Here is a 23,510-nt window from a genome sequence, read left to right as displayed (position 1 = left end):
TAAGCAGACCAAACCTGGCTACTTGGTGTCTAATGCAAGGCTTATAAATTTGAAACATGAAGTAGGAATATAAAATGATTCTTAAAACGTGATCTCCCAGAACTTGGAACCCGAAGGAATGTTCAGCACACTCTCTTTTCAGCACATTCTCATTGGGAGGTCATAGACTTCTGATTGCATTGTTTTCCTCTAAGCATTTGGAACTCCTCTTGTGGAATTGTCTTCGGAGCCTGCAAAGCATTTTTCTGAGAGTCCCACTCTGTGCCAAGTCTTCGTCCTTTGGGGTGGGGTGGGGGATGGGAGCCAGTGCAAGGGAGTGGATTTAATGATTTCTGGAAAGAGCAGAAAGTCATCCAGAGGCCAATCTGGTCAATGGCGTGAGTATAACCATTTGGGGTTAAAAAAGAAAAAATGCTGTCTATAAAGTGCAGAGCCTGGCTCTGTCATTTGTCCTATGAATGGACTCTGAAGGCAGCCCTCAAAGAGGCGTTTCCACGCAGCTTTGGCTAGTGACCGGCGTTCTTGGAATCAATGTATAGGGTCTCTGAGAGTGGCTCCTTTTGCAAGAGGGCTTCCCGGGGTTTCTGATGTCAAAGGAAGAGTGCTTATTTCACGAATGAATGTGGGCATGTGTAGAGAAGAGCCATCCTCTACTGAGGATCTGGAGTCAAGATATCTTGATAAAGTCAAGATATCTTGACTTTACACTCAGGTGCACATACTTTCTCCATAACACTGAGGGAAGAAAAGAATTCGCTGTGAATGCATTGGCTCTTCTTCCCTCCCTGAACCCCAGGTAGGATTCAGTCCTGGTCTATGTGTTTACCATATATATCTTAATAGAAGGCAATGTCAAATGTGAGCCCCTCTTCCATTTTCCAAGTAAGTCCTCCCTTTCCCTCCCCTGCCCTGACTTTCAAAGATATAGCAAGAAACACCAACCATCTACTTAATTTATTAATTTAGTTACATAGACTTTAAACATCATTTTATGTGCTTATAAAATGGATATGCTAATACTATTTTGTATATATGTTACAGTTCATATAAAGAAATATTTCTATAATCCCATTTTTCCCCACATATTTTTCATATTTCAGTTTATCCCACGCAACAGCATAGCATTAGGAGGATTGTTTTCTTTTATTCGTCCTGCTGTTGCATCTCAACATCCCCTGCGCAGCCACTTACTGTAATACTGCAAAAAGTGATATTTAAAAGGCTTATTCACATTAACGCTGGCTCTTGCAAATGTGAGGCCTTTCACCTAAGTGAAAGAATAATTAAATATGCGTTCAAGTTCACCGATTTCACTTACAAACATTGAATCTTGCATAGATTGAGGGTGTTTCGGGGATAATGTATCTTCCCTGAAAAGAACTGTTATTCAAAATAAAACAAGGATAAGTACACCCTCTAGTAGAAGACTCTGAATATAAAATGATTCCCTTGGGGCACCTGGGTGGCTTGGTCAGTGAAGCCACCAGCTCTTGATTTGGGCTGTGGTCATGATCTTGGGATCCTGGGATCGAGCCCTGTGTCACCAGGCTCTGTGTTCAGCCGGGAATCTGCTTGAGGATTCTTTCTCTCCCTCTGCCCCTCCCCCAGCATGCCTGAGCTCCTGCTCTCCCTCTCAAATAAATAAATCTTAAAAAAAAATAAAAGGATTCCCTCTTATCCCAAGGAGTGACTTTTGGGGAACACCCCGTTTGATATTTGAGTGTGCACAGAATTAATGATTTGTTCTCTGTTACCCACAAAGACTGACCATCTCTCTGAGTTGCTATTTCTGCTGAAGGGGTAACCATGGATGAGCTGCAGAAGTGAGAGTTCACAGGAGGAAATAGAATGGTGGTGTAACAGACAGTGAACAGAGTGTGTGTGATTTTCTCTTGGCACACGCTAGGGGAAAGAGTGCGATTGTTGGCCCCTAGAGATGGGAACATATGCACTGGATTACAAAGCAGATACCAAAAAGCTCTCCATTTTTGCGTGTGAGAAAAATAGCTGAAGGAGGGAGAGAAAGTAAACCAGAAGGACGAGAGTCTGTTTAGTTCAATAATACTGCCGCTCCTTCCAAGGCATCCTCGAGATTCCGGCTTTGGGCTTTCAAGCCTTGGGTTCTTGTAAACCGTCCTGTTTTGAGGCAAAGCCCCATGTAAACGCTCGCGATATTTGACATTGCAGCTGAAGCCGATGTCCCCATGCTGGCTGGGCCCTCAGATTATGGGCGACCTTGGGGGCTGTTCTCCTGTGTTCAGAGTAGTTCACAGTGTTGACGCCTTCACAGGGACAGCAGCAGTCCATACAAGTGACAGGCTTTTCCACTGTTGGCAGCAACTTGCTAGCATTCCCATTTGATTTTGGAGGCAGAGAAATTAAGTCTTTCTTCTGGAGGGTGGGTGGAGAGCCCTGGTTTTAAATTTCTCTTCCTTTTCTGCTTCGCCGGGTCTCCAAATGACCGCCTGCAAGGTGTAGTGAACAGCTTGCTGACCTGGCTCAGGACGCTCTGGTTCATGATAATCTGCTTTGTGACTTCCTCTCACTAATCCTATAGGCACTTAGGCTCCTAATTTTGGACAATCACTGGCATGATTTGGAAATTGCGTTATAGCCTTTAAAAGAGCTGATGTGGATAAACAGTGTCTGTTTTCTGTATCTGTTGTTCCCTCTGCGATGTCCCAGCGGCCAGAAATATTGACAGCCATATGGATTTAATCATATCATGAGTACAAACTCCCCTTGGGCCCAGAAAAACGAGTTTATGTATATCTTCCCAAGGAAGCCCGAGGAGGCAATGAGGTTAGTGGACAAAACTGGATGCAGAGTGAGTTCTCAAGCCGACATCTCATTTCTGGTCTCCCCCTTATCTTTGGACCATGGGCAGCTCACATCCTTCTGGTCATCTGGTCCCATAGTAATAAAACAAGAGTTGACTCATTCAGCTCTCAGATGTGGTTAAGGTCTGATCGTCTGTATATTTAAATAACAGTGGCTGCCAGGTACGGAGGGCTTCCTCGGAAGCCAACACCCTGCAGAGAAGGGCATGGGTTATTTAATCTACTTCTTTGACCTTGTCCATCAGAGTTGCTCTTCACCGATCTAGAACCTAAGGCTTCCAGAGTTAGGTGACTGCCCTGGGGAAGACGCCTCGTTTTTGACGGGGGCCTCATGAATGGGTTCATTCTTTTCTGAAGTAGTGAGACAGACATTTCAGAACATCAAGTAATCAGCAGGAAGGAATTTTCAACACCCCTTTTGGTTCTTTTCCTTTCTTTTCTTTGTCTTTCATACGCCTCCGGTGGGCAGAATTGAGTTAGGAAAATTCTTCTCTTCTTGACCCCTTATCAACATCAGTCCCTGTAAGGCCCCTCTTTTTGTTTTTTTATGTTTTCCCCCTTCATCGGCAGTATTGTTTCCCCCCTTCTATGCAAACTCGCTGTACTGTGTGGACTTCGGAGTCCATCTTCCTTCTGTTTACGGAAACATGGGTATCCTTGAAAAATAATGTTATTATGCATCAGTGTATTTAATTTACAGAATTGCTGTCAAGATTTAAATCTCGTCTTTTTGTTTCTCTTTTTTTATTCAACACGTTGAGATCCATCCATGTTGGCTATGTGAAAATCTTGTTCGCCTCATCGGATGGTTACATAGGATCCCATTGTTATCATATCACACATTTTCTTTATCGATTTCTGCCATCAATGGACATTTACGCTGGCTCCAAATCCTTGCTACCACACACAGTCTGACATGAGCATCCTCTAATATGTCTCTGTACACATTTAGATGAGAATTTGTTTGAATTATACACACAGGAGTAGGATTGAGGAGTGGTTGTGGGTGTGCATCTTAATTTCACTAAGCATTGCTGGTTGCTTTCTAGAAAGCCTGCATTGCTTCGTACTTCTTCCAGTGGTGTGCGATGATTACCATTTTCCCACATCCTTACCAACACCTGCTATTCTCTGTTTTTCTATTTTGGCCAGTCTCTGTGCATTAAGTGGTATAGCATTTTAGTTTTAATTTACATTAATTGGACAATGAATGAGGTAGTACATTCTTCATATAATTATTAGCCACTTGGGTTTTCCTCCTGTGATTTGCCTACTATTATCTTCACCTGTGTTTGGTTTATTGTTTTTGTTTTTTTTCCTGTACTCTGTTTCCTGACTTGGCTGATTTTTATGATTATGACTTTCTAATTTGTCTTATTTTCTCAAAAGGTGGGTTATTTCCTCTACTTTCTCTGCTTTGAACTTCATTTTCAGTATTGACTTACCTGAATTATAAGACTTTCTTTTCACATCTTGACGTTTAGTCATTTGTGGGTTTTAGCTGGTGGTGTCTCTCAGTCTGCCACTGTCTTAGCTTTATTGGTAAAGGTTTTCTTCATTTCCTTCAATATATCATACTACCTGATTTATCTTCTTTTTGGTTTTTGCCTTAACACTTAACACTGAGAATTCTTATTTTTCCACATAAATTCGAGAATCCACTTTTTATATTAAATTTTTTTTTCTGGACTTTTTATTGTAATTGCATTGAATTTAGAGACTGACCAAGGAAGAATTAATTCTATATGATGTTAAAGCATGCTGTTAATATATATGATATTTAATATTCCATTTATTTAGGTTTTCTGATATGTATGTGCTTTAATAGTTTAAAATTTTATTCTCTATAAAGCTCTTGTGTTTTCTTCAGTTGATGTCTATATGCTTTATAGTTTTTCTTGCTTCCATAAGTGGTATTTATATTCTATTATATTTTCTATTGGTTATTACTTGTTTATAGGAACACTTTTAAGTTTTGTGTGTGTTCACATATATATATATATATATATATATGCATAAAATAAACCTGCTGAACTCCTTTTTAATGATAATTGTTTACAGCTTTTCTTAGGTTTTCCATGCATTTGATCATGGTATTGTAACTGCAAATAGTAACAATTTTATCTCCTTCCTTCCTGATCTTAATGCATTGACCAGGACTTCCTGAACTCTGTGTAAGTGTGGCAGTGACACCAAGGCATTCATGTCTTGTTCCTAACTTGAAAGGAAATTGCATCTAAAATTTTTAAATTAAATTTGATGATTGCAGTAGATCATTAGTAGAAAGCCTTTATCAGGTTAGAAGTTCTCCTCTTATTCCCAGTTTCCTAAAAGCTTATTTTAAAAACTTAGATATTGACTTTTATGCAATGCTTTTCCTTTTTCCTTTTTTAAGATGTTATTTTTTTTTTTTAAGTACTCTCTATACCCAACATGGGGCTCGAGCTTAAAACCCCGAGATCAAATCACATGCTCTACAGACTGAGTCTGCCAGGTGCCCCTATTCAATGCACTTTTCTGCATTTGTTGAGATAATCATGTCATTTTTCTCCTTTACTCTGTCACTGTGATCAATTATTTTAATAGTTTTAGATTTTCTCTTCCTAAACCATTTTTCTTCAATGGGCCCTATATGACCATGTTTTATGTTTCAAATAAATTATTGAATTCTGATCATTGGGTTTTTTTTTTCTTCAGGATTTTATTTATCTACTTGAGAGACAGAGCAAGAGAGAGCATGAACAGGGAAGGGGAGAAGGGGGATCAGGGGGAGAGGGAGAAGCAGACCCCCCAGTGAGCAAGGAGCCTGACTCGGGACTCCATCCCAGGACTCTGGGATCATGACCTGAGCCAAAGGCAGATGCTTAGCTAATTAAGCCACCCAGGCACCCCCTTATAGTTGGTATTTTAATTAGGATTTTCACATCGTGTCTGTAAATGATACTGATCTATATGCAATTTGTCTTCTTGAAATGGATTTGGTATCAAGACCGTACAAGCCTGACAAAATGAGTTGGATCCTTTATTTCCCTTCTAACATACCCCCCCCCATTTAGTCTTCTTTGTGCAATACCTCGTTTAAGACCACAAGATTCATGGTAAAACAGTCCTTCCCCCATTTTCCCCACATGAGTAAATGGCAACCAGTTTTCAGAACAAAAGCCCTCCCTGCTATCTCTCGTTCACACCCATAATCAATTTCAGAGCAAATCCTACTGACTGTACCTTCTCAGTTCATCTCAAAACCAGCCATGGCTCCCCTCTACCACATCTGCTCTTGTCTATGTGAGATAATGATCACATCTGGATGACGCACAACCTTGTTTGGTATTCTTGTTTTTCCGTCTTTCTAGTTTATTTCAGTGATAGCCAGCATCCATCTAAATAGAAGTCCAATCGTGTGACCCTGTTAGAATCGTCTCCTGTCCACCCCATTGGTGAGGGAGGAATTCCCACCTTGGGCTTCCGGACATGACTAATGGTCAGACACAGGACGCCCAGCATTGGATGGATGAGTCTGAGTCACAGTCTGGGGGAAGGGGACACTGCCTGCCACATGTGGCCCACATGGGGGTTGCGCTCAGAAACAGGTGAACAACCGGCTGGTGGAGAGCAGGCTCTGTGGTGTCAAGACTGTGGTGCCCCCTGGTTCCCCAGGAGGATGTAATTGGTTGAATAATTTAAGGACCAGCAGGAACTGCATCTTGTCCACTGGATAAGCTGTTGTTTGGCTTAGGGGATTGTTTCTGCAGGAGCAGAATGGGGAGGGGAACCTGTAGTTTGGCCATTTGAGATTCTCCTACTATCCCCCATCTGTCAACGAAAGACATAGTGCTGGGCCTTACTTTTAGGCCTTTCATCACATGTTTCCTTGTCAAAACTTTACCATAGCAGTGATAAGACCCTTCATGGTCTGACAACCGGCCCCATCTTTGGCCTTCTTTCCTGCACTCTCCCTTCCTACATATACGCTATGTTCTTACTCAAACCCATCAAATGTGTTTTTATCTCAGGCCCTAGGCTCTTGCTTTTTCCTCTGCTCGAACCCTCTTCCCCCAAATGTGTCCACACTTCTTTTCCCCCTTTCTTTGTCTCTACTCACTTTCTTGGTGTAGACTAAAAAAAGCATTATTTTACATGCTTTCACACTTGATATCACCAGTATCCTACTATATGTCACTTTTCTTCTTGTTATTATATTTTTGAAATTCATCCGGGCTGCTGCATTTATCTATGTATCATTCATTTTATCTGCTGTGTTTATCCCATTTTGTACATGCAGTGACATTTATTTGTCTCATCTCCAGGGGATGGATGTTTAAGTTGTTTCCAGGTTGTTTCCATTACAGACACGCTTCCATGAAGAGTCTCGCCAGGTCTCCTGTGAAGATGTATGGGATTTTTCTTTAGGGTATATATGAAAACGCAGAAGTGTTGATCAAAGGGAACCAGGGACTTGCTGGGAGTGGACCTCCAAAGCGGGGCTGGGAGAGTCACGTGCAGTCTTCCTCTAGTTGAATAGCCTAGAAACTACCAGAAGAGCTGAGAGACCATGAGACTGAAAAAAGACACTGACTTAAGTAAGTGCTGACAGTCGTCTTCATGGTTTACAGAGGAGCTTCTACTGTCTGTGAGAGGAGTCAGTGCTCTTGGATACCATCACGGAGGGCCACCCTCTGTGAAGCATCTGTTACCACTGACAGAACTGTGGCACGAGGCTTCCACTGGCAAGAGTGGCTTCTATGACAAATTGTTAGGCTGGGGGGTCCTAAGGCTTAGAGATGTTGGACTTTCTCCCTCTGCCTTAGTGAGTCACTCTTTACCTACAGGGGAGAATAGAGAGATTGGGTCTTTGTCAATGATCCTCACTACGTTGGATGAATAACCATTTTCCTGTCGGAATCCTTGGTAAGAATCAGGCCCCTAGAAACTATATAGAAAGAGACTCGAAACATTGTCCAAGCTCCTGAATTAGAGCCCAGCTTTCAGATTTCTGATGGAGGGTGTGACCCGGGAGAAATGACTTTATTGGCATGGGCATCTGTTTACTTTCTTTCTCCTCTAGTCTTCATTTTTTTGTATTCTCTCCTTTCCTCTACCTCTTTCTCTCTTTCTCTTTCTCACTTTCTTGGTCCCTGGTATATGTATAAGATTTGCTGGTAGTGTTTCAAGACCCTGCTTTGCCTCTGTCGTGTTCATGTTTTGCCACTAGAGGAAAACAGAGGAAATGTTTAACACGTTTAGTAACAGTCAAGGGGTCAGAGCCAGCCCCTACCCTGGAACGGGTCCTTGGCTGGAGCGTCTGAGCCTGTTCTTGTACGATTCTCATGAGTGCATTGTAGGAATAATCCTTTGCCTCCAGGATGTCATCATGGAGACCTCAGGGTCCCAAGAACCTCACAGAGGCCTAGGAAGATGGCTCTAATGGCTATTCGTGGTCCCAGAAATAGACATTAGTTGAACATTTCTCACATCAACACCATAATGCAGGGACACCCCATTCTTCCAGAAACGAGAACCAAAGGCAAGATGGAGTGAAGGATGAACCATTCAATTGAAAGTCAGGAAATGTGAGTTCCAGTTCTGACTCTGCTACTCGCTAGTTGGTGACCTTGGTCCAATTACTTAACCCTCTGGGCTTAGTTACCTTATTTAAAACATGCGGGTTTGCAAGTAAACAGTCTATGATTTTTATCAAATTTTACCAAGCACTCAAACTTCTTAACCACCCATTGGAAGGGTAAATCTACTTCTGAAAAACTCCTAGATACAATCTAAGGTCCATTTTGGTTCTAAAATGTCTTGACACTGGAAGAAATTCCTTTTTTCTACATCCAAGTTCACTTGAGTTGTAATCACTTAAAATCCTAAATGATTTTATAGATGTTGTGTTACTAAGAGGTCACATGATTTCTCAGCCCAAACTTATGCCTGGGCAGATTGGAGGATCTCTATTGTTTTATTATCCAATTACCACAGAGTTGTACCTTCTGGGGACACAGTCTTCTTTGAGTTAGATCAGTTGTGTCTTACCAGGATCACTCCATTTCTCAGCCTTTTTATCTGTGACATGGGGGTTGTATCACTCAGACCCACCAGACTGTACTTATTGGGAGGATACCATCTACTTCTAAGCTGAACCATGGGAGGCCTTGTTTCAGTTAAATATTTCCCAATAATAAGGACTCAAGTCTACTTCTGTGGCTTCCAGAGGGGCATTTTCCATGAAATTGAAAGGAACATTCTTCTAAAGAGATTGGCAAAGCCATGCATCTCTTATTAACCACTGTGAGAACAACTTGCTTCTTGAATATGGCTGCCATATTTTTGCCCAAAGCACCAAATTCTCATATTGCTTTCCTATCCCCAAACTGCTATCAGCTCTATCACCTGTAGCATTCAAGCTTATTTAGTAAATTTTTTTTAAAGGAAAATATTTATTCTCTGGCCTCATTTTACTTCATTGTCATTATTTCCCATTGTTTGTACTCTTTCCCCCCACTATTCTCAAATAAGCATATTTTCACCCCCAGAGGATGGGGAAAGGGCAAAACTTGATTGACTACTTACTATATGCTAATAACTGTCCTGAGTATTTTGAGATTTGTAATTTGATTTTTTAAAAAGATTTTATTTAATTATTTGACATACAGAGATCACAAGTAGGCAGAGAGGCAGGCAGAGAGAGGAGGAAGCAGGCTCCCCGCCAAGCAGAGAGCCTGATGTGGGGCTCGATCCCAGGACCCTGGGATCATGACCTGAGCTGAAGGCAGAGGCTTTAACCCACTGAGCCACCCAGGCACCCCTGTAATTTGATTTTATAGCTGAAGAAATTAAGGCCCAGAGAGGTTGTATGCATTGTCCAAGTCAGAAATAGAAAAGCCAGAGTTGTTTCCAAGGGTTGTTTGACTGTAAGCCCATAATCATTTTGCTTTAATACCTGCTTCTGGTACAGGGGTCCCACATCCCAGCCTACTAATCAGCAGGGTTGTTCTGGGGATCATTCCTGGCAGACTATCCCAGAACCTGCTCCTCTAGCCCTCCAATCCCTTGTGTCAATACCTAAATCCCTGAGTGAAATGTCTTTTGGTTGTATAACCACAGCAGCTTCTGAATCCTGATGATGTAACTGTTATCAGGGGATTATTTTTTATGTAAATATTAGTATCAAATTATTTTATAGCTTCAACTTATTTTTTGTGATTTTTATTTTTATTTTTTTATTTCCAGAGAAGATTTAAATTATTTTATTTAAAAATTATTTCAACATAAAGCCCAATTATTATAACATATAATATTAATAAATTTCACATCCTATAAAAATTCAGAACCCCAAACCCAGTACATACTTTTTAAAATTTAGTTTAATTTTTTCAGTGTTCTAAGATTCATTGTTTATGCACCACACCCAGTGCTCCATGCAATACATGCGCTCCTTAATACCCACCACCAGGCTCACCCACCCCCCCATACCACCCCCAAAACATTCAGAGTCCACAGTCTCTCATGGTTTGTCTCTCCCTCTGATTTCCCCCACCTCACTTCTCCTCTCCATCTCCTGATGTCCTCTGTGTTATTCCTTATGCTCCACAAGTAAGTGAAACCATATGATAATTGACTCTCTCTGCTTGACTTATTGCACTCAGCATAATCTCTTCTAGTCCTTTCCATGTTGATACAAAAGTTGGGTATTCATCCTTTCTGATGGAGGGGTAATACTTCATTGTATATATGGACCATATCCTCTTTATCCATTCATCTGTTGAAGGGCATCTTGGCTCTTTCCACAGTTTGGCAACTGTGGCCATTGCTGCTGTGAACATTGGGGTACAGATGGCCCTTCTACTCACTGCATCTGTATCTTTGGGGTAAATACCCAGTAGTGCAATTGCCGGGTCATCGGGCATAGAGCTTCAACTTCTTTTAGCCTCGCTTCTTTATTTTATTGATGAGGAAACTGAAGCCAGAGAGATAAAGAGAATTATCTAACACCACATAGCTAGTTAGTGACAAGGTTAAAACCTTAACTTTGCCCAGAAACAAGGGACCAAAGGGCAGACTAAAAGAAGTATTTTAGTTTTGAGGTTTTTAACCCGAGTCCCAATCATGACCAACACTCACTAGCTCTGTCTCCTTAGAGAAGTCACTTCATTGCTCTAGGCCCTAGTTTCTCAGTTTGTAAAATGGGAATAATAACCTTTTGCCTCATTGTGGCGAGTATTGGGAGATATTTCACTCAAAATGCCTAGCATAATATCTGTCTCATAATATATGCTCAGTAAAAAGTTAAGTGGATTATTTTCTTTTTAAGATTTTATTTATTTATCTATTTATTTATCTGGAGGAGAGAGAGAGTGAGAGTAGGGGCAGATGGAGAGAGACAGTCCTAAGCAAACTCTCTGGTCAAATGGGAGTCTGACACGGGGCTCGATCTCATGACCCTGAGATCATGACCTGAAACAAAACCAAGAGTTGAGTGCTTAACTGACTGAGCCACCCAGGCTCCCCAAATTATTCTCTCTTATCCAGAATCAGCAAAACCAAACTTCTCCACATTGGGGACCAGATGGAAAATGTCCAATATAGACAAGCACCTTTAGCTATCCCTCCCACCTAAGTCCAGGATACTCAGCAAATGCTCTGAAAGCAAATGGTCCAAATCTGATCGCAATAATTCATTCAGTATTGCACACAGCAAAGAAGAGTTTCCAATTAAATAAAGAATCATGAGTTTTGCTCCAAAGCACCTATCGTGCCAAGTTCAGGAGGGCATAAGCACAGTACATTTTTTCTTTTTCTTGCTGAAGAAATGTATTGCCCACGAACATTAAAACCATGTCATGTTTCCTCTCTTCCTCCTCTGGTAGGAGGGAAGTTGGGGTAATAAAAGTGTCTGTTTTTCAAAGACACATAGGTTAATGATAATAGTGTTATTTGGTCTTTTCAGTTGATGCTGAGAGGCATGCAGAAGGCATTGTGAAATTTGCAATTCCATCACATATTTTAATCTCTATGTGTAATGGAGGTTGCATATTTCTAGAATGTCACAGTTCTAAGCCACGTGGGGCTGCAGACATTTAGAATGCTGGTGCTCGTTTGCTGTTCGTTTGCTCCCTTTGCGTTCGTGGACTTAGCTTGTGTCTATGCAGGGAGAGAAGCCTGTGAGGGGCACAGAATCCCAAAGAGGCAGCTCTCTTGAAGGTGACTGATTGCTGTATGTGGCAGGGAATGGGTGAACGTGACCAGAAATCTCAAATGAAATTCAGATCTTTTAATCCACTATTTGTAGCGTATCCACTATTTTAATCCACTATTTGTGGGTCTCGACAGAAGACAGAGTACCTTCAACGCAGTATTTGAAGAGTGTTAAAAAGGGGACTCATTGTAGAGGTGTAGACAGGGAGTCAGAAGGGACAGTGAGGCACCAGGGGGCTGATACAGTGAGTGGCATTGCCACCTCTAGGCTTGAAGTGCCAAGGAGAGAAGGTGGAGTTACTAGGACCTAGTAAGGGCTGTAATACAGAAGAGGAACGGTCTGATACGAGGAATTGGACCTTCAGTAGATGGACAAGATCACACAGCCCAGGAGAGAGGGGGGTCAAAAATACCTTGACCTCACTCTCATTCACCCTCTGACCTCCTACCAGTGCCCCCCCCCGCCCCCAGTGACTGAATCCAACAGAAGCCTACTGATGGGATCCTTTCAGGCCAAGCTCTTGGGGGGACAGGGGAGAGAGAAAAAGGAAAAAGGGTAGAAATGGATTTGGTGGTGCCCGTGGAAGAGAACTCTGCACAGCCAGTCTGAGTGCAGGGAAAAGCGCAAGAACATTTTTTCTTCAGTTTTTCTTGCGTTGTAATTGTTCTATGATTAATTCACCCTTATTGATGAAAAAAGTATCTATCATGTCCTTGTTCCAGATCATATTCAATATGGCAGTTGGAAGTCTGGCTCAATTCTCCCCAAGAGCCGAATTCTCTCAAATGAGAGGATGTTTCACTTTGAAGCCAAAGCAAGATCCCTAAGGGTTGATATATTTGATAGTCTTCTGTATATCTTGGATTTGTAAGAAGCCCAGTCACTCCTAGTCCTTGCTCAGTGTAGACATAGGAACTGGGCAGATAAAGATTATTTTAGTCACCTATAGTATTGTTAAGGCTGATACTAGGAAACAGTTTAGTAGGAAGACCAAATGGGTTTCCAAAGACTGCTGCGGAACACAACTCACCCACCCACTCCTAAGCAAGACAGAAAACATCCAGGTCTTGTCCACAGGGGTGGGGTCTTTACCACTGAACTCTTGAGCAGGTGAAAACACATGTGTCATGCAAATGGACAGACCTCAGATGAGGAGAGATGGGGGCTGAGGTGCCTTCCTTAGCTTCTTCTCCCCAATTCAGAGGGTACCTCTGTCCTTAACACCACCCCCTCCCCTGCTGGGAAGATCTCCAACAATATTTAAAACATATAAAAACAGACAAACCAGACTTGCCTATGGCTCATCCCCACATTATCCCCTTTTTGGATAGTAGGACCCATAGGTGATCTATGGGAGAAGGGGGACCTGTTGTCTTCCAAGGAATGTATTGGTGCCCATACCCAACTTCTGGGAAGCCTTGTTGGAGCTATTGACACTGATTTGCACAACCTCTTGGGGGAAGCCAGGTCCGTGTCTCCCTGCTTTCCCTAGAGTCTCTGCACCCCTGCACTGTGGGGCAGAGAGCCAGAGGACCAGGCTCCATCCCTACTCTGTCCTCCAGGTGGCAGGAGCACCATCTGGACTGTTCTGTGCTTGGGGCAGCCTCAGTGTGAGCCAAAGATAACATTGTGTCCGTGCACAGGAACACGCTGTGCTTTCCTAGGTTCCCAGGAAACTAAATCACAGGGAAGGTCAAGAGTGTTGTTAGACCATGGATAGCTCACATTTGGGGTATGAAGAACAAATATGAGGCCCCAGGACTTCCTTCCACCAATGGCTCAAGAGCCTGCCTCTTAGGTTCCCTCTAATGCTTTCCTAAAACCAGTACTTTGAAGCCCTGTTTACTCAGTGCAGAAGTCCTTGAGTAGCTTCACTTAAGGGCTCAGTGTAGAAAGCTGCTCTAGTGGCCGTGGGGAGAGAATCAAGGGGTTGCCAAGAGCCTCCTGCCCCAGTCCAGCCCACTCTCTTCTCCAGTGTATCCTCCCCCCACATGAGCCCATGCTAGGACCCAGAACACAACGTAGGCTACCTTCTCACCCCATTGTCAAAAACTAGAGCCTCGTATTCGATGGCCTGCTTGGTATTTCTTCCTGGATGTCTCAAAGGCACACATCCTACCTCCATCCCAAGCCTCTTCCCCTTCTCCGTGAAGGCACCCCTGCTATGCCCGCTACCCGAGCCAGAAACCCAGGAGCCAGTCCTGCTGTCTCATCCTAGGTCTGAGTCACTGCCGACTCATGTCAACGCTGTCCCCTAATGATCTCTGGAGCCCATTTCACTTCTCTAAAGACTTTCCACAGTTTCCTCTGCCTCCTGGGGCAGAAATGAAGACTCTAGAAGGGCTCACTGGACTTTACTCTTGCCCTTGCTGCATCTCCAGCCTCTTGCGGGGCTGCAGTGCCCTTGGTCTCCCTCTGTGGTCCAGCACCACAGGTGCCATTTCTCTTCCCACTGAGGAGCCGCTGCCAGGGGTTTTCTTCCGCTGCTAGGCCCTCGCTGCTGGTCTATGCCACCCGGAGGCTATCTGACTTCCAGCTTCACCCAGCGGGCACTTGCTCAGGGAACTCTTTCCAACGTTCTGGAATAAACCAAATCTCCCCCATTGCATCTTTTCTCAATACGAATGCTCACGGCCCTTTTAAAGCAGTCACCATCATCTCATTTTGACTCTTACTTGTGGGTTATTTTTATTAACGCCCAGACAGGTGTTTGGTCTCCTAAACTAAAATGTAACTCACAGGGGCAGGGACCACCTCTCTTCATGCTGACAGTGAATTGCATTAGCAGTGCCCAGCATAAAGCTCAAGAGGTTGTCCACACCTGGGGAATGGAGGGCGAGGTTCTCCTCCAACATCTGCAGGAACAAGACATTGTCCGTGCGTTGTCGCTCTCCCTCTGGGCTGTCCTTCTCCAGCTCAGCCTGGCCCCTCAGCTTGTCCAGCTTCTCCATCTGGGCAAATCCTGTCCTTCCAGTCGGCTCGGCTCTGGGCCTTCCGTGGAGCGGGGACCGCCACCAGGGAGGGCTCCGGCGCCCAAAGGACTGGTCTCCGGAATGGCTCCACTAAGACCCCGCCAACTTCCCCACAGACATTTCATTGACTTAACTACTTTAATGACTTTAAGAAGTTTCCTGCCAAGGCCACCTCCCTTTTGGGGAATTTGATGGAGCTAACTAGAGCTTTCCTGGCTCTTTCTTTGCCCCAGGCAGAATGCAGACTAAGGTCTGCCATGTGATTCAGAAACTCTTGGCTTTCTCTCACTCGATCTGCCCTTCTCTCTTTTTCTCTCCTTTCTTCCTTCCTTCCTTCTTTCTTTCCTTCCTTCCTCTTTTTCTTTCTTTCGTTCTTTCTTTCTTTCTTTTTCTCTTTTTTAACTCTTCAACCAACCCCAGTGCTAGGACATTCTTCGTGTCAGGCGACATGCAAACCAATGCTTCTGCTGGGGAGCTGGCTGTGAGGAACCAGGGCAGTGGGACGGGGTCCCAGCACACCAAGCCTGCAGACTTGGCTGATATGCATGATTTTGTAGAAAGGTTTCCATGTGTGCTTTTCAGAGTACACAGGTCTCCCTAGCCCGTGCGTATTCACAGCGTGTGTGTGTGTGTGTGCGCACGCGCATGCACGTGTTGGGGACCTGAGGAGGGATTGGCCCCCATCTTCCACAGGTAGCCTTTCTTACTTCTCCAGCTGTCTGAGATCTCTATAAGAGATCCTGGGCTCGTAAGGGACCATCTTTCCTAGGGCAGCCGGGAGAATGTACCTTGCAAACAACCAGCTATGGGGAGCAAAATTGACCCCCACTACTGTGATCTGAAGTGCATCTCCTGTTTCCACCAACCTTCTTTGTGTTAGTCCCAGCCAACAACTGCTTACAGCAGGGGTACCAAGGCAGGTCTGTGCCTGGGTGACATAGGGCTCCTCTGACCGTTGAGTCTCACTCAAACTCCCCTTGCCCACCTGGCTGAACTTTGTAGGCTGCAGGACTATCATGGATGTGTCCATCGAACCTTCCTTCCCTCGTTGCTCCATTAGGGCCAGACTTGCATGCCACTCCCAGCCACACCAGGTCCCTACATTCAGTCTCTCCTAGGCATTTCCCTTTTTCCATCCTGGCATGTTTCATTCCATTTTAGGATCTGCTTCTTGGAGAGTCCAGAGTAACACATCCTCCCACTTGTCTCCTCTGGACAAGCAGCCCAGGGAGCTATAGCAGAGTCTTCCAACCGTATTTCTCTAGGCTGTTTAGACCTTGAAATAAGAAAGGATGAAAAATATTAAGAACTACTTATATCTAGTGCATAGACATAGGTGGACCCCACACAATGAACTTTTTTTTTTTTTTATTAACCAGACAATGGGCAAGGTTCTAAAAATACTCTTGGAAAGGAATGAAACAGTATAATGCATTGAGGTCCATAGGCAGTCGTTAGTCCCAATGATTTTCTTCTTGGCTTTGAGAAGCATTTTATTTTATTTTGTTATGTTAAAGATTTTATTTATTTATTTTTTGTCAGAAAGAGAGAGATTGAGGGCACAAGCAGGGGGAGTGGCAGGTAGAGGGAGAAGCATCCTCCCTGATGTGGGACTGGATCCCAAGACCCTGGGATCATGACCTGAGCTTAAGGCAGATGCTTAACCAAATGAGCCTCCCAGGTGTCCCTGAGAAGCATTTTATATAGTGATGAGCTCGTCAGTGACCATAGCAAGGTCAAAGTTTTGCACTTAGAGGTAGGGCCCCCTCAGCATTTAATTCCAGGTTCTGAGTACTCTTGGTCTTATGGGTCTTCTTCATAAGGACAGACACCAAAAGGGAATGTTTCATATTCCAAATGGAAGGGAGGAAACTAGTGAGAGAGTGAACAAAGAAAGCATCTATTCTGAAGTGGGTTGGCCAAGGCTGTGTGGTGTGGATGAGGAGGATAAAGTTAATGGCGCCACCAGCCATTGGAGGAACAGTGTTGTTGACATGTGTATGATATTTATTATCATTTTATATTCATACATGTACACTTTATCTGAAGTGCCTTTAATCAGGGAAATGATTGATCTATGATTCTAATCAGAAAGTGTTTATTATTGAAAGTGACGACAGCATTTACCTTGCCACACAGTATGTCAAGCACTTCGCATCCACTGTCATTTAACTTTCCAATTTACACAAGAGGAATGTAGTGCTGGGGCAGGATTCTGCACACTAAAGACATAACTTTATCCCCTCAGATTGTTTTCTAACTAGATTTATTTTCAAGCACTGAATCAACAACCAGATCAACTAATCAAGGGTTCCAAGAAGCAAACCACATGGGACATTTCTGGAATAACCAAGGCAGGTATGGTTTAACAAGTTGCCCTGTGTTACCCGGCTAGTAATGGCAGAAGCAAGATTCAAACTCAAAATTGTTAAACTCCAAAGATTTCTATTGGAACAATAAGAGTGAGCACTGAACAAAAGAGTTAAATGCTTGAGAAACAAATAACAACAAACTCGATGAATAAAGAGATAACTTGGGGTAATTCAATACCAGAAATTACTGTGGATTTGAACCCAAGTTCTAGTCCAGTTGACCAATGACCTTGACAAAGCTTCCTCTGGGGAGAAAAGAGCCTATCTTCTTCAAAGTACAAAAGGATGCTCATATGGAATAAGCACTTCCTTCCCCCAAAAGCAGTAGGAGGAATAACAAAGAAAATGAGATAACTCTATCAATATGGTGTACCAGCGATTGTTTCAAACTGATACCACTTCAGCATTCTCCTTCGTTTAGGAAACCTATCATCAGGGCTGAGTTTTGTTTTCCTCACTTCCTTATGGCCATAGAAAGTCCAAGTTGCAAAATGAACTAACTTTAAAAAAAAAAAAATCCTTACTTCTTTGAAAATTATTCATTCTTTTCCGCCTGTTTTCTCCCAGAGAAATATTTCTGAACAGTGTTTGCTACCCCTATTTATAGCTTTCCAGTTTTGGCAGGTATGGGAAAGTTTATAAGTGGTTTGTTTTCTTTGCTATATCCAGTGTTGATTCAAGTCGCTTTAGCCACTGGAACAATTGGAAGCACTTTCAAGGAAGGTTGAAGTCTGTTGATGACTGATAACATTGTGGAATCTAGACCATCTCAATCAAGATTTCTTTGGGGGGCTCAGAGCAGTTAGAAAATCTTAGGAGTGCCGTGGTTTGAATAATTATCTCTACTTCTTTCTTGGTGATTGTTCTGGAGGAAGTTCTCCCCTTGACATAGGTAGGAAGAGTGCCTCCTGAACATTTTCCCAGTGGTTGGCAACCCTAGATTGGACTCTTAGTTTGACGGCTAGATAAGAATGCATGTGACAGGCACTCCATATCTGAGCTCTGGCCTGCAAGGGACCCTCCTTAGGAACCTATGTCTAACATTTGGGTTTTAACCAAGTTTCACATGCTGACCAGAAGCAAACATTCGTGGTTCTTTTGTTTAGGAGAGATGCCTGGAATTTCTGGGTTTTGTTTCATAAATGACTGAACTAAATAAATACAGTTGAAAGCCAGTAGAATTATAGGCATCTTCCCCTCCCAGCTGGCATGTTTTTATGGGTGGTATGGTTGTGTTGTGATTGTTGTTTATCCCCTCCCCTGGATTTTTCCACCCTTTGCCTCCCTATAATTTGTGGGCCTTGAGAAAAGTCATGCTTTGCCCTGTAAATGTAGAGAGAGAGCTTGTTTGGGGTCATCTCACTTATTCTTGTCGCCTGGTTCTCGTCTGCGGTGCTATAGGGAGGGGGCCACAAGTTATAAAGAACCTCAACACAGAGAGATGAATTTCCAACTTCAGAAACATCAGAGAAAACTGCAGGGTTTCTGAGATTAAGTGACTCCTGGAAAGTCAGCCTCACTGGGGACAGGAACAGAATAAGAGAGCTGTCCACCTGTCATCTGATCCCAGAGCAGTTTGGATAGGATAGAACTATCATTGCTCATAAATACTCTTAGGAGACTATGAAGCCCTTGAATGACTCTTACCCATCCAGCTGGGGCTGCAGAAAAGTAACTTCTTCACACACACCTGGCAGGCCAGGCACATTCCCCAGTTTTCCTTGAGTATGGGACTCTCTTCACAGTCACTTAGTGAGTGAGGCTCAGTCAGTTCTAGAAAGTGGTCTGAGGCAGCTCCACACCCACCACCCATTCTCTAACTCCATCTGTATTGGCAGATAAGGCCCATCCTTTTCCCTTAGACCATCGCTGTGATTTACGCCCTCTCCTCTTTTTAAAAACGTGCCAAGTACTTTAATGAAGTCTTTTAATTTTTGATTATGAAAGATTCAAATATATACAAAAGTAAAAAGAATATCCTGAACTCCATATGGCGTCACCCAGATTCCGTGATTTGTAGCACAGTTGACCTCCCCTATCTTTCTCCACTTAAGTATTTCAGAGTGAATCGCAGCCGTCAGCAGTGTCTCCTTTCACACTTCTTCCACAGCACCAAGCACTGCGGGTATTTTCATGAGCTGCCATGCCATTTCCCCCACTCATGAAATTCCTTCGTTCGTATCTCACGCACTTACATTTCACAGTCCTCAGCTGTTCCAAAGGAGTCTATTTACAGTTGATTCGATTGAACGAGGTTCCTACCAAGGGCCTCTCATTGCATTATATATCTCCCACCTGTTTTTATCTTTTATTTCCCTGCCAGACACTTTTTGGAGGAACCAAGTCAATTGTCTAGATGTTCATTATTTTCCCACAATTACATGTATTACTTGATTCTGAGAGTTAGGAAACCTTTCCCACCAAAAGTCTTAGGACAACCAATAAAGAGCATTAAGTTTCTGGGTTGAAAATAGTATTCACGTATAGATCATATGTAAGTGATGATGCTATATCCCCCCAATAAGAAACACCTTAGATGCCATCATAGCTTAGTAAGAAGGGTTACCATATAAACCAGTTGCTGTGGTTTAGGTATAATTCTTTCCTAGAGTTACAAAGCAGGACAAGAACTCGTTTCTGAGGTGCTAGGTTGAAACTGTCTGGGCTACACTTGTTCTTCCCTGGGAAAATCCCTCATCCCCTATTTTTTTTTTTAAGATTTTATTTATTTATTTGACAGACAAAGATCACAAGTAGGCAGAGAGACAAGCAGAGAGAGAGGAAGGGAAGCAGGCTCACGGCCAAGCAGAGAGCCCGATGCGGGGCTCGCTCCCAGGACCCTGGATCATGTCCTGAGCTGAAGGTAGAGGCTTAACCCACTGAGCCAACCATTTTTTTTAATCACTGAGTTTTAAAATCAACTTTATTGAGGTGACCTACAATAAATGATAAAGTGCATATATTTAAAGTGTACAATTTGGTACTTTTTGAAGTGCGAATATACCCATGAAACCATCACTATAATTAATACAAGGATCGTATAAGTCAACTCCAAGTTTCCCTGTGCCCCATTGTAATTCCTCCCTCCTGCCCCTACTCACACCTCCTGCCTACCCCAGACAACACTGATCTGCTTTCTGTCACCATAGATTAGTTTGCATTTTCCAGAAATGTGTATAAATGGAATCATACAGTATATACTCTTTCTTGTCTGGTTTCTTTCATTGAGCGTAATTATTTTGCAATTCATCAATGCTGTCCAGAGTGTTCTGTTTTATTGCTGAGTAGTAATCCATTGTGGGTCATCCTTGATTAACCATGGTAGGGATTTTGAAGGAGTCCCCTGAACTGGATCACTCCTGAGTCTTTAATGGCTTCAGTACTTCTGATGACACACTGGCTTTTCAAGCCTGACTAGAGTAAATCCTTGCATTATCACTACATTCTTGAACTTCCTTGATCCCAGTTCAGTCCTGTAGGGATCTGAACCATCCCTGTCCTCTTCCAGTTCTATAATTATGTGAGTATGCAGGTGGTGGTGGTGGTTGGCATGGGTGGGGTTGGGGGAGGAGTAATACCGATTTAATAAATCATAGCAACACCAAATGTTCATTGAAAGGTAACCCCCAAATCCCTTCATCCACAAATCTTATGAATGCTGTCTTGAGCTGTGGGATATTTGAAGGATCCTATTTCTTTAGCTACTGCTCTATAAATCCCTTCACCTTGTCTAAGGATTAAAACAATGATTATAGTGAGAATGATTTTCTTTCAATCTTCTGCAGAGGATGTTGTTGTTGCTTATGATTCATTATTATTGAAGATGTGTTTAGCATCTTCCAAGGGCGGTTTTAAAGCACAGGTTCAGAATGTTGATCTGATTACCAGGGGACATGTCCACAGAGAACAGTTCCAGAAAGGGGAGGCCAACACAGTCATGGTGAGAAGAAAAGAATGAGAAGAAACACTGTTTTCCATCTTGCTCCCAATCCGGAGTACAGAATGCGGATGATGGCCCCACACTATCGCCCATCCCCCACCTGATGGTGCTTCAGCGAGGACAGGATGTCTTTTTACTAGAAAAGCTTATCTTTCCCAATAAAGCAGTTCTGATTTGCTTGGCACATACTGGTGTAAGCATTCAGCTTTCTTCCTTAAAGAGTCAAAGGAGAGTGTGAGGAGGGTGTGGCAGGGGATCCAGGGTCACAATTGCCATTTTATTTCTTCCTAGAATAACATATTCTTTGCTGGTTGCCAACACGCTTATTTTTATGTAGATTTGACCTTGGATGTAACCTTGAACAACTAAAATAGAATAAAACAACTATAAGCTACTTCAAAAAGCTTGACCTTAAAAGTATATAAAAATATAAGACAAAGGCAGGAAAACAAACCAGGTCACAGCTTGGAGCAAAGAATCACTGAGCTTCTTGGGTCTAGTTAAAATGTCAGCTTTGTGCATATTAGATTCCATCCTGTGTTTGATTATTTCTGCATTGAGTGCTGCCTTTATCGATTGCTAGAGTGGAATGTTCAAGAGCATTATATTACAATCTGTCTCCAAATGGCTTTTCAGAAAGAAATTTCCTGTAACTCAGAGGCAGAAATTATGCAGGGAACACAGGGAAGAGACTAGACAGCTGAATCTCACTCAGACTTTGGCATATGGGAAAGCGTTGGAGCGCACCCCGAGAGAACCTGTATTGGCTTTCTTAGTAAAGGGGGCCAGTCTGAGCTCATTCTGATCACATCACCAGAAAGTAGGAGGAATACTATATAAAGCCGAACTGATGGCTTGTGCCTTTGACAGTCACCGGACTTTCGAGATGCTTGGCTCATATTGTCCCCCTTGCTTATGTCTCCTTTATCCACCTTACATATTCTTTCTACCTCCTCCAGAAAGCCCTCTATCCTCTTTCACTGATCACCTCCTCTCCGAAAGCACTACATTTTGTACCACTGAATGTCCTCTGTGTGTTATGCTTAAGTTGCATACTCATTGATTTTATTTTGCAGTTAGACTTCCAACCTAAGTTACATCTTACACATTGTGTATCCTCCAAAGAAATTTAAATGCAAGGTGTAGAAGTCAAGTATTCTTTGTGTGTGTGCTGTGTGTGTGTGTATTTCAACCCCACCCCCACCCCATTGATTCCTTTAGTTAAGGATGTAGTTTATCAAAATTAGTAATATTTGGGTCATGTATACCAGAAACTTCAACTCCACTTAAATAATAAAAAGAATTTATTGGCTCAATATAACTAAAAAATCTAGTTATAGATCTGGTTTCAGGTGAGGTTCAATCAAGTGGCTCAAGAATGTCAAAACAGACCCAATTTTCTGTTTCTGCTTTACCTTTCATGTGGTTGGCTTTATCTTATGATTCTTTTGATAGAAGGATCGCTGCTCACAATGCCTTGCACAGTATGTGCATCTTGTTCATGCCCTGAAGAGAGCATCTAGTTTAAATCATATATTCATTCCCAGCGATGCCCATAGAAATGAGTGTCAATATACAGACCAGCTTAGCCTAGCTTCCCTGGAACAATGTAGATCCCCCAAACCAAACTGGGGAATTCAGACTGGGATATAGGAGCTTGGGAGAAAACTAACAGTTGCTATAAAGCATCAACTGACTTGATTTATCAACCTCCCATAATCTGCTAATATTGCATCTCACATAAAAGGGACCTGTTCTCTGCCTTTGAGGTGTTTTTATTCTAGAGAAAATAAAAGGAACCAATCAATAACTTCGTCATTATCTGGCCTCCATAGAATTTGACAAATTCTTAGGTTGCCCCTTCAGTAATCAGGTTTTCCAGGGACTGTAGTTCCCTTTTATTCACTGCCCATCACCACACTTTTCTCTCCAAAAAAGGGAAAGAGGGAAAAGAAGAAAGAAGGGAAGAAGAGAGAGAGAAAGAAGGAAGGAAGGAAAGGACAGAGGGAAAGTGGGCGGGAGGTGAGGGAAAAACACACTTTGTAGGCAAACACAGGAACCCTCCCCGGGGCTTAGGTTCCATCGAGCTGGAGGACTCCCGTATCAGGTCAGTCACGCCACAGGAGTAAGAATGTAAAATGAAGCGCCATCATCATTTACTGGACTGACTTGCAATTGCTAGTTGAGCCA

Source organism: Mustela nigripes, chromosome 12 (assembly GCF_022355385.1).
Source record: "Mustela nigripes isolate SB6536 chromosome 12, MUSNIG.SB6536, whole genome shotgun sequence".
Classification (NCBI taxonomy): Eukaryota; Metazoa; Chordata; class Mammalia; order Carnivora; family Mustelidae; genus Mustela; species Mustela nigripes.
The sequence above is the reverse complement of the archived record's forward strand: the minus strand, read 5'-3'. Positions refer to the sequence as shown.